This window comes from Puma concolor, chromosome B4 (genome assembly GCF_028749965.1).
Source record: "Puma concolor isolate L17-30 chromosome B4, mPumCon1.1.hap2, whole genome shotgun sequence".
Lineage (NCBI taxonomy): Eukaryota > Metazoa > Chordata > Mammalia > Carnivora > Felidae > Puma > Puma concolor.
Window position 1 is genome coordinate 96,565,931 of NC_141673.1, and position 14,170 is coordinate 96,580,100.

The 14,170-nt window shown below is 40.6% G+C and overlaps 1 protein-coding gene across 2 annotated transcripts in view; it reads left to right on the forward strand.

Moving 5' to 3' along the window:
- Window positions 1–14,170, forward strand: part of GPR19 (G protein-coupled receptor 19) — a 40,180-nt gene that overhangs the window by 12,690 nt on the left and 13,320 nt on the right. Inside the window, exon 2 of one of the 2 annotated variants that reach the window (XM_086714060.1) lies at window positions 4,910–5,066. The gene's annotated coding sequence lies outside the window, so the exon portion shown is untranslated. Of the gene's footprint in view, window positions 1–4,909; window positions 5,067–12,760; window positions 13,486–14,170 lie in introns of those variants that run through there. The other variant, XM_025930635.2, reaches the window with a different exon arrangement.

Below are 14,170 nucleotides of genomic sequence, written 5' to 3' on the forward strand. Positions count from 1 at the left end.
TTGAAAGAACCTTTTCAGTCTGAGGTCAGAGTCAAAGGGAGATGTGACTATGGAATAATGGTTAGAGAGGTACAAAGTTGTTGGTTTTAAAGATGGAGTGAGAGGGCTACGAGCCAAGGAATGTGGGGGGCTGGAAAAGGTAAGGAAATAGATTCTGTCTCTGTAGCCTCCAGAAAGGAATGCAGCCCTGCCATCACCATGATTTTAGTCCAGTAAGACCCATGTCAGATTTCTAAGCTATAAAACTTTAATATTTGTGTTGTTTTAAGCCACTAAGTTTGTGATAATTTGTTATAGCCACAGTAGAAAGTGAGTACACTCATATCCAACTTCGGCCTAGAAAGAGGTCAAGTCCAGTTTTCTGACTGCTTTATTCTCCTTATCTCTCTTTCTCACTAAACCTGACCTGGAAAGGGACAGACTCCATGTGGCATGTCCTTGTTCTAGCATAGAACAGTATTTATTACTTTTTCATTCAGATGACAAAGTTTAAGTACAATAAACACCCATACACTCTTCCCCTAGATTCACCAATTGTATTGTTTTGCCATATTTTCTCACACTTTCTGTATATATACATACATATATTTTCTTGTTGTTGAACTATTTGAAGGTAACTTGCATTCGTCTTGACACTTTATCCTGAATACTTAAGCATTTCCTAAGAATAAAAAAATTCTCCTATAAACCATTTCCTACACCTAATATAAATAACAATTCTGTGATGTCATCTAATATCCATTTCACAATGCAAATTTCACCAATTGTCCCCAAAATATTTTTAATTAATTAATTAATTTTTATTAGAGAAAGAGAACGGGAATGGAGAAGAGGGGCAGAGGTAGAGAGAGAGAAAGAAACTCAAGCAGGCTCCACACTAAGCAATCATGACCTGAGATGATATCAAAAGTCAGATGCTCAAGCTGACTGAGCCACCCAGATGCCTCCCCAAAATATTTTATAGCTACTTATTTCCATTCTCTCTCCCTCCCCAGTCAGCACGCCAGCAAATCATATCCTTTGCAACTGTGGTCTTTAGTCTCTTTTAATCTGTAACAGCACACCCTTCAAGCAGCACACCTGTTTTTTTTTTTTTTTTTTGTTTGTTTGTTTGTTTTTAAGTTTATTTCTTTTGAGAGAGAGCATGTGTGCACAAGCAGGGAAGGGGCAGAGAGAAAGAAAGACAAAATCCCAAGCAGACTCTGTACTGAGCCTGATATGGGGATGGAACTCATGAACTGTGAGATCATGACCTGAACCAAGATCAAGAGTTAGATGCTTAACCGACTGTGCCACCCAGGTGCCCCTGTTTTATTTTCATTTCATGACATTGACTTTTGATAAGTCTAGATAAGTTCCCTTGTAGAATAGTCTGTATTCTCAATTTGGCTGATTATTTCCTCATAACATCTTATGACTTGTTCTCCAACCCCTGCCCTTTAAAAAAAACTAGACGCTATGAATAGAAGTTTGTTTAGATTCAGGTTGAACATTTTATGAAAGAGTACTTCATTAGTAATATTGGGTAGTTCACATTGCTTCATGTTGGCACATAATTGCAAGTTGTTTGGTGGCATAGTCAAGATGGTGACGACCCCCCCCCCCCCTTCCAGAATACATTTGCCTTTGCAGTTTGCAAATCATCTACAAACAACCTGTCCTCATTTAATAGTTTGAATGCCCATTTTGGTCCTTTACTGAATAGGTTATTTCATTGAGGGCTGCTCCTAACTATTATACTTTGCATTCATTAGCTGGCATTCTTTTGTAAAAAGAGCTTTGTTTTAAGAAAACTATTTAAAAAAATTTTTTTAATGTTTATTTTTGCTAGGGAGAGAGAGACAGAGCGAAAGCAGGGGAGGGGCAGAGAGAGAGACACACACACAGAATTGAAAGCAGGCTCCAGGCTCTGAGCTGTCAGCACAGAGCCTGACACAGGGCTCAAACTCACAAACCGCGAGATAATGACCTGAGCTGAAGTTGGACGCTTAACTGACGGAGCTACCCAGGTGCCCCTTAAGAAAACTATTTTAATAAATCTCTCAGACAGTTGGACAGTAGTTTGCTTTCGATTTGGTTTAAAGCAATCAGAAAGTTCATGATTTTTTTGGTTTATTTTTATTTATTTTGAAAGAGAGAGAGCATGCAAGCAGGGGAGAGGCAGAGAAAGGGAGAGAGAGAATCCCAAGCAGGCCCTGTGCCATCAGCACAGAGCCCAATGCAGGGCTTGATCCCACAAACCATGAGATCATGACCTGAGCCAAAATCAATTGTTTGATGCTTAACTGACTGAGCCAGGTGCCCTGGTCTCAAATAATTTAAAGCAATCTTTTTAATTTCTCCTGTTAGAGGCCCTTAGTAGTGAATCACATTACAATCAATTGACAAGTAATTTTAGTCTAGTCCATTATTCACGATGCAGAATAGTATAGTGTAGTGTGCCTGCTCTGGAGTCAGATTAAATAGTTCCAAATCCTTATTCCCACACTAACTAGCTGTGTAGTTTGGGGCACATTACTTATCCTCTTTAAGCCTCAGTCACTTCTATAAAACAAGAAAGTCTATAAGAGTACCTGTCTCATGGTTTGGGAGGAGGATTAAATGACATGTACTAAATAAATGGGACATGTTAAACATTAGCTGTTTTTCTTGTTCTCGTTATTGTTATTGACTAAGAAAAGATAGATTTTATCTAAGTCACCGTCCTGCTGGCTTTCTAAGAATTTCTTCAAACACCTATCGGCTTTCCTGATAAATGAATTTTCTGAAAGCTACAAGCATTAGAATTAGCCACGTTGAAATTCTCTGTCTTATTTAGAAAAACTGGGATTAACCTGGCTCTTCTCCTAAAATAAAAAAAGTAAATACATCTTAAACTGTGAATGTTGAGCCAGGAAGAAATTTTGATTTCTTGAAATTATACTCCAGCTTCCTTGTGCAGCCTCTTTTTTTTTTTTTTTTTTTTTTTTTTTTAACAGAGTTTGCATTCCTGCACATTAGAAGTATTTCTGCCAGGGTGCCTTGGTGGCTCAGTCGGTTAAGCATCCGGCTTCGGCTTGGGTCATGGTCTCACGGTTTGTGGGTTTGAGCCCTGCATCAGGCTCTGCGCTGACAGCTTGGAACCTGGAACCTGGTTCGGATTCTGTTTCTCCCTCTCTCTCTGCCCCTCCCCGCTCACACTCTGTCTCTCTTTCAAAAATAAACATTAAGAAAATTTTTGAAAGTATTTCTGCCCCCCCAAGATAAATATCTAGAATTGCCATGGTAAGGACTCTGAGTTAGAAACAATCAGTTATATGCCAGCCTAATGACATAAACGTAGAGCTTGCTTAAATTCCTGATGGAGGTAGTCCAAATTCTATCCAAAGGATTGACTTTAATCAAATTTATTTTTATTTAATATCATTCAGCAACTCACATTCAAAAATATTTGTGCTTTCTCCTATAAAATTGTAAAACATTCACAAATTGTTCCTTGTGTCAACAATCAGGTGTGGTTGTAAAGTTAAGGCTGTTAGGACTTAAGATGAATGGCTTCGTAAAAATCAGAAGTCCCAACCTGAGAAAAATATAGATTCCTGTGTCCATCCCCCAACTCTGTGATGGCACTCCACAGTCACCCTGTGAAGCTGGCATTTTCATTCAGTTGCACCTAAATAGATTTTTAGGGAAAAAAGCAGAGGAGTATGGAGGAAGTTAGCATCACAGTGTCCATACTAATTTCTAGAATCCTTTTAGGATTTAGGATCAGCAACAATTTAATAAGGAAAGGGCCCATTAGGTAAATTTGGCTCTGAAAATGCTAATTGAAAGTCCTCCTCAGCAATTCAGTCCTTTTTCCTCTTCCTTTCTTTAGTCAGCAGGGTCCCATGGTGACCGGTTCTGAAAGAAATCATCCCCTTCAGCTGTTACCTAGCACCATGGCAACAGGGACGTCAGCAAAGCAGGATAGACCCTGCACAAAAACAGTTTCTACTAGGCTTCCTCCCTGCTTCTCTAATTCAACCCTGCCTGAGGCCTAGGAATGGGGCTAAGGACATCTTGATATACACACTTAAGAAATCCTGTGTGTTTCTGTGTTTTATTTTGTCTTGTTCATGAGCATAGATATATGGGTGTATAGTAAACTATGTTATGAGAATTTCCCCTCCCCCTAAAACATGGAGCATATCTAAAAGGTGGGGATGGGTGATGGGATGGCAACAGGGAGGTAGGTACACATGGGATGGTCTTTGTAATGATATGTAAAAATTGTATTTATAAAGTAGCAATAAATTGATAGTAGGAAACATCAGGGCCCTAAATATGTGGTCTGACTTATATTTAGACACAAGACCTCAGGGAAATATTTTTAAAATATTTTTATTTACCTGAGAGTGAAGTAGACAAATGGCTTTAATGAACGCCGAAGGGGGTGCAATGCTGTCCTTGGTGCTGAACACTCAGTTGTCTCAGTTATGCTAAGTGGGTTCCAGACGGAGGTTAGGGAACACCTTGTCACATTAGGGTATTGATAATAAGAAAGAAAGGGGCTGGGAAGAAAGCATCATTTTCCTCACTACCAAGCAACTCTGAATGTCCATAATAAAACGTTCAGATGAGAAATAAAACAAAAAAAGAAAGTGGAGAAGGCTGGAGGTTTGGTTGAGTCTTTTCCTTTTCATATGGAGATTTTTGGTCAGAGCCAATCAGGTCGGAGATTTCTGCTGCTTTGCTCCTGAAAGGAAAAGTGGGGGAAGGGAGATAGAAGATGGCCACATTCCCCCCTTGAACCACATGATCCATTTCCCATGTGACACATTCCAGAGCCTTGGAAAGGATAAGGGAGGGGCACCAAGAGAGTGGGACTGGGGGCGGGAAGATGGTTTAACCGTCAACCCAGTACAGCGTCATCTTGTCTTCTTACCAGGAAGCAGGCTACGAGCCAAGGGGAAGGCAGAGGACAGAAATGAATGTGTTCCCAAGCTTTCCTGGTGGTTTATGGAATTCTCCAAACTCCTATGCAAGGGTTATTCCTGACGGAGAAGACCAAAGGAGACCATCCCTGAAATCAAGTCCAGATGAAGGTATGCACTAAGGATCCTGTGGTATCGCGGCTGAAATTTGGCTTAGAGAACATAATACCTTCTTTTTTCCAGGCAATTTAGAGATTTTTGTCATGGCTTAGATGTTGGTTAGGGGCTTTAGATTTGTTGCAGGTTTAGAAAAGATGCCTAGATAGTTCTGTAAAAGGAACAATTTACCAGAGTAAGTGCCTGTTGAAGAAAAATTGATGGAAATTTTGTACAATGATAATTAGTAAAACAAAGTACTAATTGATGAAAACGATTTTTTCTTTGAGTCCTGGAAAGAAGAAAAAAAATAATATTACTGAAATCAATTAGATTTCATTGTCATGGCAATAAAATCTTGTTTCCTCCCTTGCTTATTCTGTGCCCATGTTCCCAGAGGTTATTGGCAGTGGCTTAGGGAGCCTGAGCGGGCAGGCGTGCTGTTTCTTTGTGCTGTGCAATTGTCTTCCTTCTGATGTTCCTGATTCAAGGAGAGCTTATGATTATTTCCAGCTCTGGTTTTAGATAGTAGAGTGCTACTGACTTCCAAATCTTACAGAATAGCCATCAAGAAGGCTCCTAGGAAGTTCTCAAAGGAATCTTCTAAAGTTACAGGCTAAAATAATCTACTATGTACTTAAATCTTGGTATCTTTGGCCATTTCTACCTAGCACAAAGAGGGAAGTTAGCAAATTTAAATTTTATTTCATCTTTTAAAAAATACTTACAAAGTTATTGCTATGTGCAAGACATTATTCTAAGCACAAATAATCAGTCATTTAATCTTTATAATAACCCTCTGAGGGAGGTATTATTAGTACCCACATTTTGGTAATGAAGAAACTAAGGCACAGAGAAATCAGGGAACATTCCCAAGATCATACAGCTAGCAAACCCTAGAAATAGGGTTTGGACCCAAGGAAATTGACCCCAGAGTCCATGATTTTTAACTACTAAACTATGCTTCTTTCCTGCTTGTGTTATTTCAAATGATGTCAACAGTTGATTTGGCTACAAATTTTGTTCAGCTGATGCTACTAGAAGATCAAATTAGCTTGCCTGGCTAAAACAGATCCCCGGTGGAATCTATATATAATCTTGAATTATCCCAATAGTCATATTCTGTACTCCCAAATAACCAGTAAGTAATTGCCTGTTCTTCTCTTCCCTTTTTGCTGTATAGATATTTGGTAGTAAAGTACTGTGTTACTATGGTGACCAAATGATGTCTAAAGGCAAAAAAATCTAGAATTACCTCATGGTTGATTTTTTTTTTTTTAATCGAACTGAACATATTTTCATCCTCTGAACCTAGTAATAAGACCAGTCTAAACATGTTATCTTTAAAAGGACTTAACTTGGTTTTCAAAATAAAACAAAGAGATTAAAAACTTTAGAAATTATGACCACAAACTACGGTATCAAACAGACTAGATTTATTGCTTTAAAATAATATTATCATACTTCAAGGTAATAACAGATCACTCTCTTTACAAATTATTTTAGGTTTTTAAGGGAAAAATAAGTTTTTCCCTTAACTTCTAGAAATTTCTGAAATATAAAGATTTCCTCTTTTTGGTCTGTGTAGTTTCCCTTTTGGCTCTTGACAGTAAATGATGACTGATCTCATACTTCTGTGCTATGGAAAAACTATGAGAAGTTACTAGGTCAAAGATACAAAGAGGAAGAGAAGGGATAGAAATCTAAAATTTGTAAAATTCTTCACTAAATGAGGTATTCCCCTTCAGGGTTTCATCGAAGAATATTTTGAAGAGTGATTGTGTCTCCTACGATACTGAACTTTAGTCCTTTATATTAAGCCTTGGATCCCTGCTAAAATCTATGTTTCCCTGGGACAAGTACCACTTTTACACTATTATAGTCATCTAAAATGAGCTCCTTGAGTGAAGGGACCATATCTTCCATCACTGGGTTTCTGGCACTTAGCACCAGGCCTGGTTTATGGTAAGCTCACACTATACATTTGCGAAAGCTCTGGAAGCTTTCTGCTGGAGCCAGTTTAGGAGCCCACCTCTATTTTATGCTGCATGTGCTTGTAGAGAGGACAGTGAAGAGGTGAATGTGTAGTGGGAGAGAACTTAGCAACTACATATAGTCAAAACTATGCCTGAAATTTATATACGCTAGTCAGGCTGACCCTGAAGCAGTAGCACACTAGAGTTCAAGAAGTATTCATAAATTCCTACCTGGGGATATCCAATCCCCCTGACATTTTATTTATCTTTAGAATGAGGTTCTCCTGATATTTTTATTTGTGTCTATATATAGAGGCACCCTAATGGTCTCATTTTACTCTGATGCTCTGCCTGGCATCATCTCCCAACACTGAAATAGTTTATCTTGGGTTGAGGCTGAATGTGATGAGAAGGTCAGTTCCTGCCCCAGGCAGGCCTCTCCTAATCAGCTGTGGCTCCCAGTCCCCAGAACACTTAGCCAAGAGCTCACACGACTATAGGACTCCTCCCCCAGAGAACCCTGGGATCTTTAGTGTCAGAGTAGATTGGAGCCACAGTACTTTTCCCAAACCATGGCAGTTAGGACTTGAGTGCAAAAGATTGTCTCAGGTTATCTTGAAAGTTTGCTTAGGATTTGAATTCAAGTTAGCAGGATAACTAGGGTTTAAACAGTTATCCCTCTTGGAGTACCTGCCTGGCTCAGTTGGTAGAGAATGGAACTCTTGATCTCAGGGTCATGAGTTTGAGCCTCATGTAGGGAGTGGAGATTACATTAAAAAATAAAAATAAAATAAATAAAATAGTCACCCCTCTTTATAATATTCAGAGACATATCCTATTGTTCCCATCTAATTTAGTCATTAAGGAGAGGAAGAAAAGGGTTTGTGGATAAACTTCTCCTTACCGCCTTACCTCCGGTGTTACCTGCTGAGTGAGTTGTGCAGAAGAAAAGCTGTGCTGGAAGCACTGTACAGCCAGGCAAGTACGGCATGCCCACCACACTCATGCAGGGCTTCTCAGGTAGGCAGGGCTGGTGTGCTCGAGAGGCTTAGGTTTGGAAACCTAGCTGGGCTTCCTACTCATCCCTCTCAAGTCTACCAGCTCTACTCTCCCAGCTGAACAGGAGAAGGTGGAACAGAGAGACAAAGCAGAGAGGCTTCCTCTTAGGGAGAGGCCTTGCCAACCTGGAGGCTAGGAATGGAAGAGGAAATAGGAAGAGGGACACTGAGCCTGGGTGAAGGATACGAGAAAGTGAGACCGGGGCCCTGCCTTTCAGTCACAGTAACTTGCCCACTGCTCACAAACCCTGCCAAATGAGTCAGGCCCTGCCAGCCAAATTACTGAATCTTTTCCTAGCATATGTGTATATAGGGAAGAGGAAGGAATAGAAGGAAGAACCAGAATATGGATGCAGCATCTCCTTTATGAACCAAGGCCAAAAATGACACGAAATGGGAGGTCGTCTCTCTAAGAGGACAGTTTAAAAAGCAAAAGAGGCGTTAGCATGATGAATATATTTTCCTGTTTATGGAGTCATTTTTCCCTGGCTAAACTTTTAAAACGGTCATCTCATGGAACCTCTCATTCAGCATACTTTCCTAGGCACTGGATGTCTGTCATGTGTAATCCTGATACAGACTCTGTGACATAGGTTATTAGCCCCAATTTCTGATCAGGAAATTGAAGCTCAGAGAGATGGACTAACCTGCCCGAAGTCCCACGCAGCAGATAGAGCCAGGATCTGAATTCTGTCCTCTTTCCGCCATATCACAAGTAAAGTTCTTTCCTCTGCATTCTTTAAAAATATAGTATATGTTTTTGGATATTAGGTTAATATAAATACAGTTCTAGAAAATTTGGAAAACTATAGAACTGTAATGAAAATAAAAATCAGTCATGATCTTGCCACCTGGAAACAACCATTGTTACAATTTTGTTATATTTCTTCTCAGTCTTTCTCAATACATACAGTGATAACAAAAGTCAGTGTTTGTTGAACACTTGCTTTGTTCCAAACATTGTTCTTAGCTCCTTTCCTGCATCATTTATTTTATTCTCACAACAAATCAATAAGGTGGGTACCATTATTATCCTAATTTTATTGGTAAAAAGCACTCAATAAGGACAAAAATGTTAAGTAACTTGGTAGAGGCTACCTAGGTATTGAGTGATCTGAAACCCAGGCAGGTTGCTTTATAGCAGGGTTTCTCAACCTCAGCACTATTGGTTTTTGGGGCCAGCTAACTCTGTGTTTGTGGGGGGCTTTCCTACATTATTTTAGAATGTTTAGCAGCATACCTGGCCTCTACCTACCAGATGTCAGTAACACCCTCCTCCCCCAATTGTGACATCAAGAATGTCTTCAGACATTGCCAAATGTCCCCTGGGAGGCAGAATTAACTGTGAACCACAGCTCTAAGAGCCCATGCTCCCAATCACCACATTATACAGCCTCTTCATATTTGAAATGTGTGAAGAGTCATTTTCTTCCACATCTAAGGAATGTAACACAACTTCCAAGTTTGGGTGTAGCCTATGAAACCTTTTGGAATGTCAGTGGCTTTATAGATCATGGGTAGGAGATTAGTTACTTCCAGAAAAATGCTCATTGGTAGACTTTTATAACAGGTTTATCATATTCCCACCATTGCCCAGTTGGGAGAATAACTTATGTTTTTCTTCCTTATAGTCTTTTCTCTGGTTCTCTGTGACAGGCACTCTTAGCCTTCAAGAATTCAGATTTCAGGGGCACTTTGTTGGCTCAGTTGGTTAAGTGTCCGACTTCTGTTCAGGTCATGATCTTGCAGTTTGTGAGTTCGAGCCCCGCATCTGTGCTGACAGCATAGAGCCTGCTTGGGATCCTCTGTCTCCCTTTCTCTCTGCCCCTCCCCGCACATGCTCCCTGTCTCTTTTTCTTTCAAAAGTAAGTAAAACATTTAAGGAAAAAAAGAATAAAAATTCAGATTCCAGGTGTACATTTACAGTATATAGCATGCTCTTATCAACTATGGTGTCAAAATATATGCCAAGCAAAGGATATCTGTTGCAAATAATTGCTTGCTAATATATCAAATACCAAGATTTGCCAGTGATTAATTTTTTAAATAGAATAAATTTAAGGATATCTACACAATTATTTTCTTTTCCACATGATTTCTTAGTTGAAGACTCAGTTTTGGAGTTATAGGTCAGGCTCGTAGAGTTGCACATAATTCTGGATACATCTGTAGGGGTGTGTCACATGTAAAAACACATTTGTCACATCTGTCTCTGAGGAAGAAAAGCTAAAAATGATTGGTGTAGGTGACTTGGGTCAACCATGGCTGATGTACAGAGAGGATTAAAGTATGAACCAATGAGAAATGATAGCATCATTTTAACTTATAAAATGTCTAAAAATATATGGTACTAAAATATGTATTAACCATGTGAAAAAAAGCAAATACATGTCAAACATATTTTCAGTGACAGCTGGCTACATATAGTTGCATAATTTGTCCATGAAGAATGCACATTAATGCAAATTCAAATCTAAGTTCTGCTCTATGAACTTAAAGGTTTGCTTTCTTGGAAAAACCCTGATTGAGGACAAAATTTACCCAGAGTGTTGATGTTAATTTGATGTGAAACAGAATATAAATACTTCTGAAAAACAGAGTTCTTAGTAACTCTGTTCAGTGTTTGCACTCAGTTCTTAAGGAAAACCATCTTCTTTTCAAATGACTGTAAATCGCATCTACTGTATCGTTCTGTGCTTTGAGTGTAATGCGTCTGGTCTTTGCCTCCTCCTTCTTTCCTGAGTTTCACTAGAGATTTTAATACTGAAATCCAAGCTTGAAAATGAAACTGAACGCTTACCTCCAGAACCACTGCTCGCCTCTACTTTAACTCAGTGAGCACACAGCAGCTATTCAAAAACCGTTTGCTGCAATGAATTACATTGAATTTGGGGAGGTGCAAATCCCTTGGCCAAATTGTTTCCTTCAGAATTCGAAAGACTCCATACTGGGAAGAGAGGTGTGGGAAATTGGTAGAGGATGCTAGTAAGTTCTTCTCCCCTCTGAGAAGCTTGGTTTAGATAGAATGGAAGGCAAACACAGGTGGCAGGTCCTCCCTGACCCATCACTTCTTGCAGGGAATCTTCAACAGGTTGCCCCAGGATAATTATTGGGGCACCTGGGGATGGCAGGGGCAGGGTGCTTAGCTGGCCCATAGAGGAAATTCATCTCTTCTTTGGAGACCCATACTGTTCTTGGTTATCAGAAGCTCACAGAAGCCTCAGCAGCCCTAACCAACTTCCCTCTCCTCCCATCAAAATGCCCTCTTGGGATGAGCTCTCTGCCGGGTGAAAGTAGTGGGTTATATATTAAATGAATGTGTGTTGTTCCTTGAAACGTCTATCAGTTTTAGTTCATTACACTAAAAGGAACTTAGAAGTCATCTAGGCCAACTCATTGATATTGTAGACATGGAAATGGAGAGTCAGAGAGATTGATTTACTTAAGGTCCTTACAGGGATCTAAAAATAAGACCTGTTTCTCATGACTTTCTGTTCAGTGCTTATGATCAGAATCAGAGCCCTGGTTTCTTAGTCCCTGGTCCAGTCTTTAAGGTAAACTACACTCTTTAAGCTTTTCAAGGTTTCTACTAATCTAGATGCTGGTGGGGTAGTGGAAAGTGGTAGTGTTCACACCCAGTTATCTAAGAAATGCCATATTGAAAAAAGAATAAAAGAATTCAGATTTTAGGTGTACATTTACAGTATATAGCATGCTCTTATCAACTATGGTGTCAAAATATATGCCAAGCTCCTATTATTATTACTGCTCAACAAATTAACACAAATTTAGTAGCTTAAGATAATAGCTATTTATTATGTCACAGTTCTGCAGGTCAGAGGTCTGAGTGGGTTGGCTGGTTTCTTTGTTTAGAGTCTCACAAGGCTGAAATCAAGGTGTGGACAGGACTGTGTTTCTTTTTAGAGGATGATTCCCCTTCCAAGCTCTTCTCAGTGATTGGCAGAATCCAGTTCTTGTGGTTGTAGGACTAAGGTCACATTTTCTTCATGGCTATCAGTTGGGGACCATCCATCACTCCTAGTGGCCTCTCTCTGGTTGTTGCACGTGAGCCCCTGTATCTCAGAGCCAGCAACAGCATGTCTGCTTCCTTGTCATGCTTGGAATCATTCTCTAACTTCTTTTGCCTCATCTGTCTGTCTTTTTTTTTTTTTAATGTTTTATTTATTTTTGAGACAGAGACAGAGCATAAGCAGGGGAGGGGCAGAGAGAGAGAGACACAGAATCCGAAACAGGCTTCGGGCTCTGAGCTGTCAGCACAGAGCCCGACGCTGGGCTCAAACACACAAACCGCGAGATCATGGCCTGAGCTGAAGTCAGACGCTTAACCGACTGAGCCACCCAGGTGCCCCTCATCTGTCTGTTTCTAACCTGAGAGGATTCTCTGTTTTTAAGGGCTCATTCATTTATGAGTCTCTTTTGCTGTGTGGCATGGACATCTTTGGTTGGGGGGGGGGGTGGCATTTTGCCTCCTACATATATTATTTCCTTTAAATAACGGCAGAGCTCCATCCTACCAGGCTAAGTGGAAAAGTCAGTGACAAACTTTACTGGGACTGGGAGTGGGAGTCTCTTTCTCTTCCTACGTCCTGGGGTTCTTACAGCAAAATGTATGGGATGGTCGCTCTAGCCTTGGATCCCTTCTGATTATAGCAGAAATGTAATTATGATCTGGGCCACCATGTGTCCTTGGAAACTGGTAGATCTGTGTTGGTACCACCCCTGGGGCAGTGGACTTTATTCCCAGCTAGAAACTCTATGCCTTGAGTCCACCCTGCTAGCTGCACTCCTCTATTACCACTTGTCAGTGGGGAGCAGTAGGGAAGTGAGTGCAGTGGGGAAGTGAGGCAAGGGTTCCAGGCCAACATTGTTTTTTGTTTTTTAACAACTTTATTCATATACCAAAACATTCCCTCATATTAAGTGTATAAGGCAGTGATTTTTGTTATATTTACAGCATTGCACAACCATCACCATAATCAAATTTTGGAACCTTTTCATCATTCCCAAAAGATCTTTTGTGGCCATCTAGGCCTGCCTTTCACATGACTCCAGGGGCCACAGCCACATCCTGGTTCAGCCATCCTTGTTTCTCTCTCCTACCCTCTATAGAAATCCCGTCAGAGAACTCAGCCTCCAGAAAACAAAAGCCAAGGAAACAGTGTTGTCTCAGGCCCAGTAATACAACTCTCCTGCAAAATAAGGCAGAACTTAGGGTCTGGGGTCATTCTCAGAAGGGGACAGAAAAAAAAATCTCAGCAAAGAGCACAGCACAAATCAATTCTCGAGTGACTTATTATCTTGCCTCCGTACAATGCAGTGGAGTCTTCCAGTTGCAATTATCAATGGGCAACACTGACTCCGTGGAACAGTGACCTGCAGGTGAGTGAATCAGGCCTCCTCTTTTCCCCCTCCTCTAGGCAGAAATGAAGGCATTCTTTGCTCCCTGCTTAAATGACCAGGTGGGGACATATTGTGGAGTGGGATAGGCGAATAGGGGAACCAGTCTGGTACAGAGTCAAACGAAGTTCCCGGAGGCACTTAGGCCCTCTAGGCCCCGCTTACCCCTTTTTCTCTCTTTCTTGTCCCCCACCCCCTGTGAGATAGGTTCTTTTGACTGCAGAGAAGTCTGAGTTGCCTCAAGGAAAACAGCCTATCACAAGTACTAAGTCCAGGCCTTAAGGAGCCTGAAACATTGTTCAAGATCTGGAAGGTAGCTGGGGATCCAGGGCACCTTAGGGACTGGGTTTTCTTGTCTTGTCATCTGTCTGCAGCAGGAGTCCTAGGGAGTCTACTAGCAATGGCTTGTTCTTCTCTGTCATGGCTGCTACTGCTTCCTTTGGTTCCCCAACTACCCAGCCCTAAAGAAGGTCCTCCTACCGTGCTCTGCTCTTTTCTTTCACAGAACTCACTACAACTTACTGGTTTTATTTGTACTTACTTATTCCTCTTCTCTCCATCCCTCCACAGCATAGTCGTAATTAGACTGTGAACTTCCTGAAAGTAGGGACATGGTTTTATTGGTCATTGTATACATAGTTCTTAGCACAGTACATTCTGGCACATA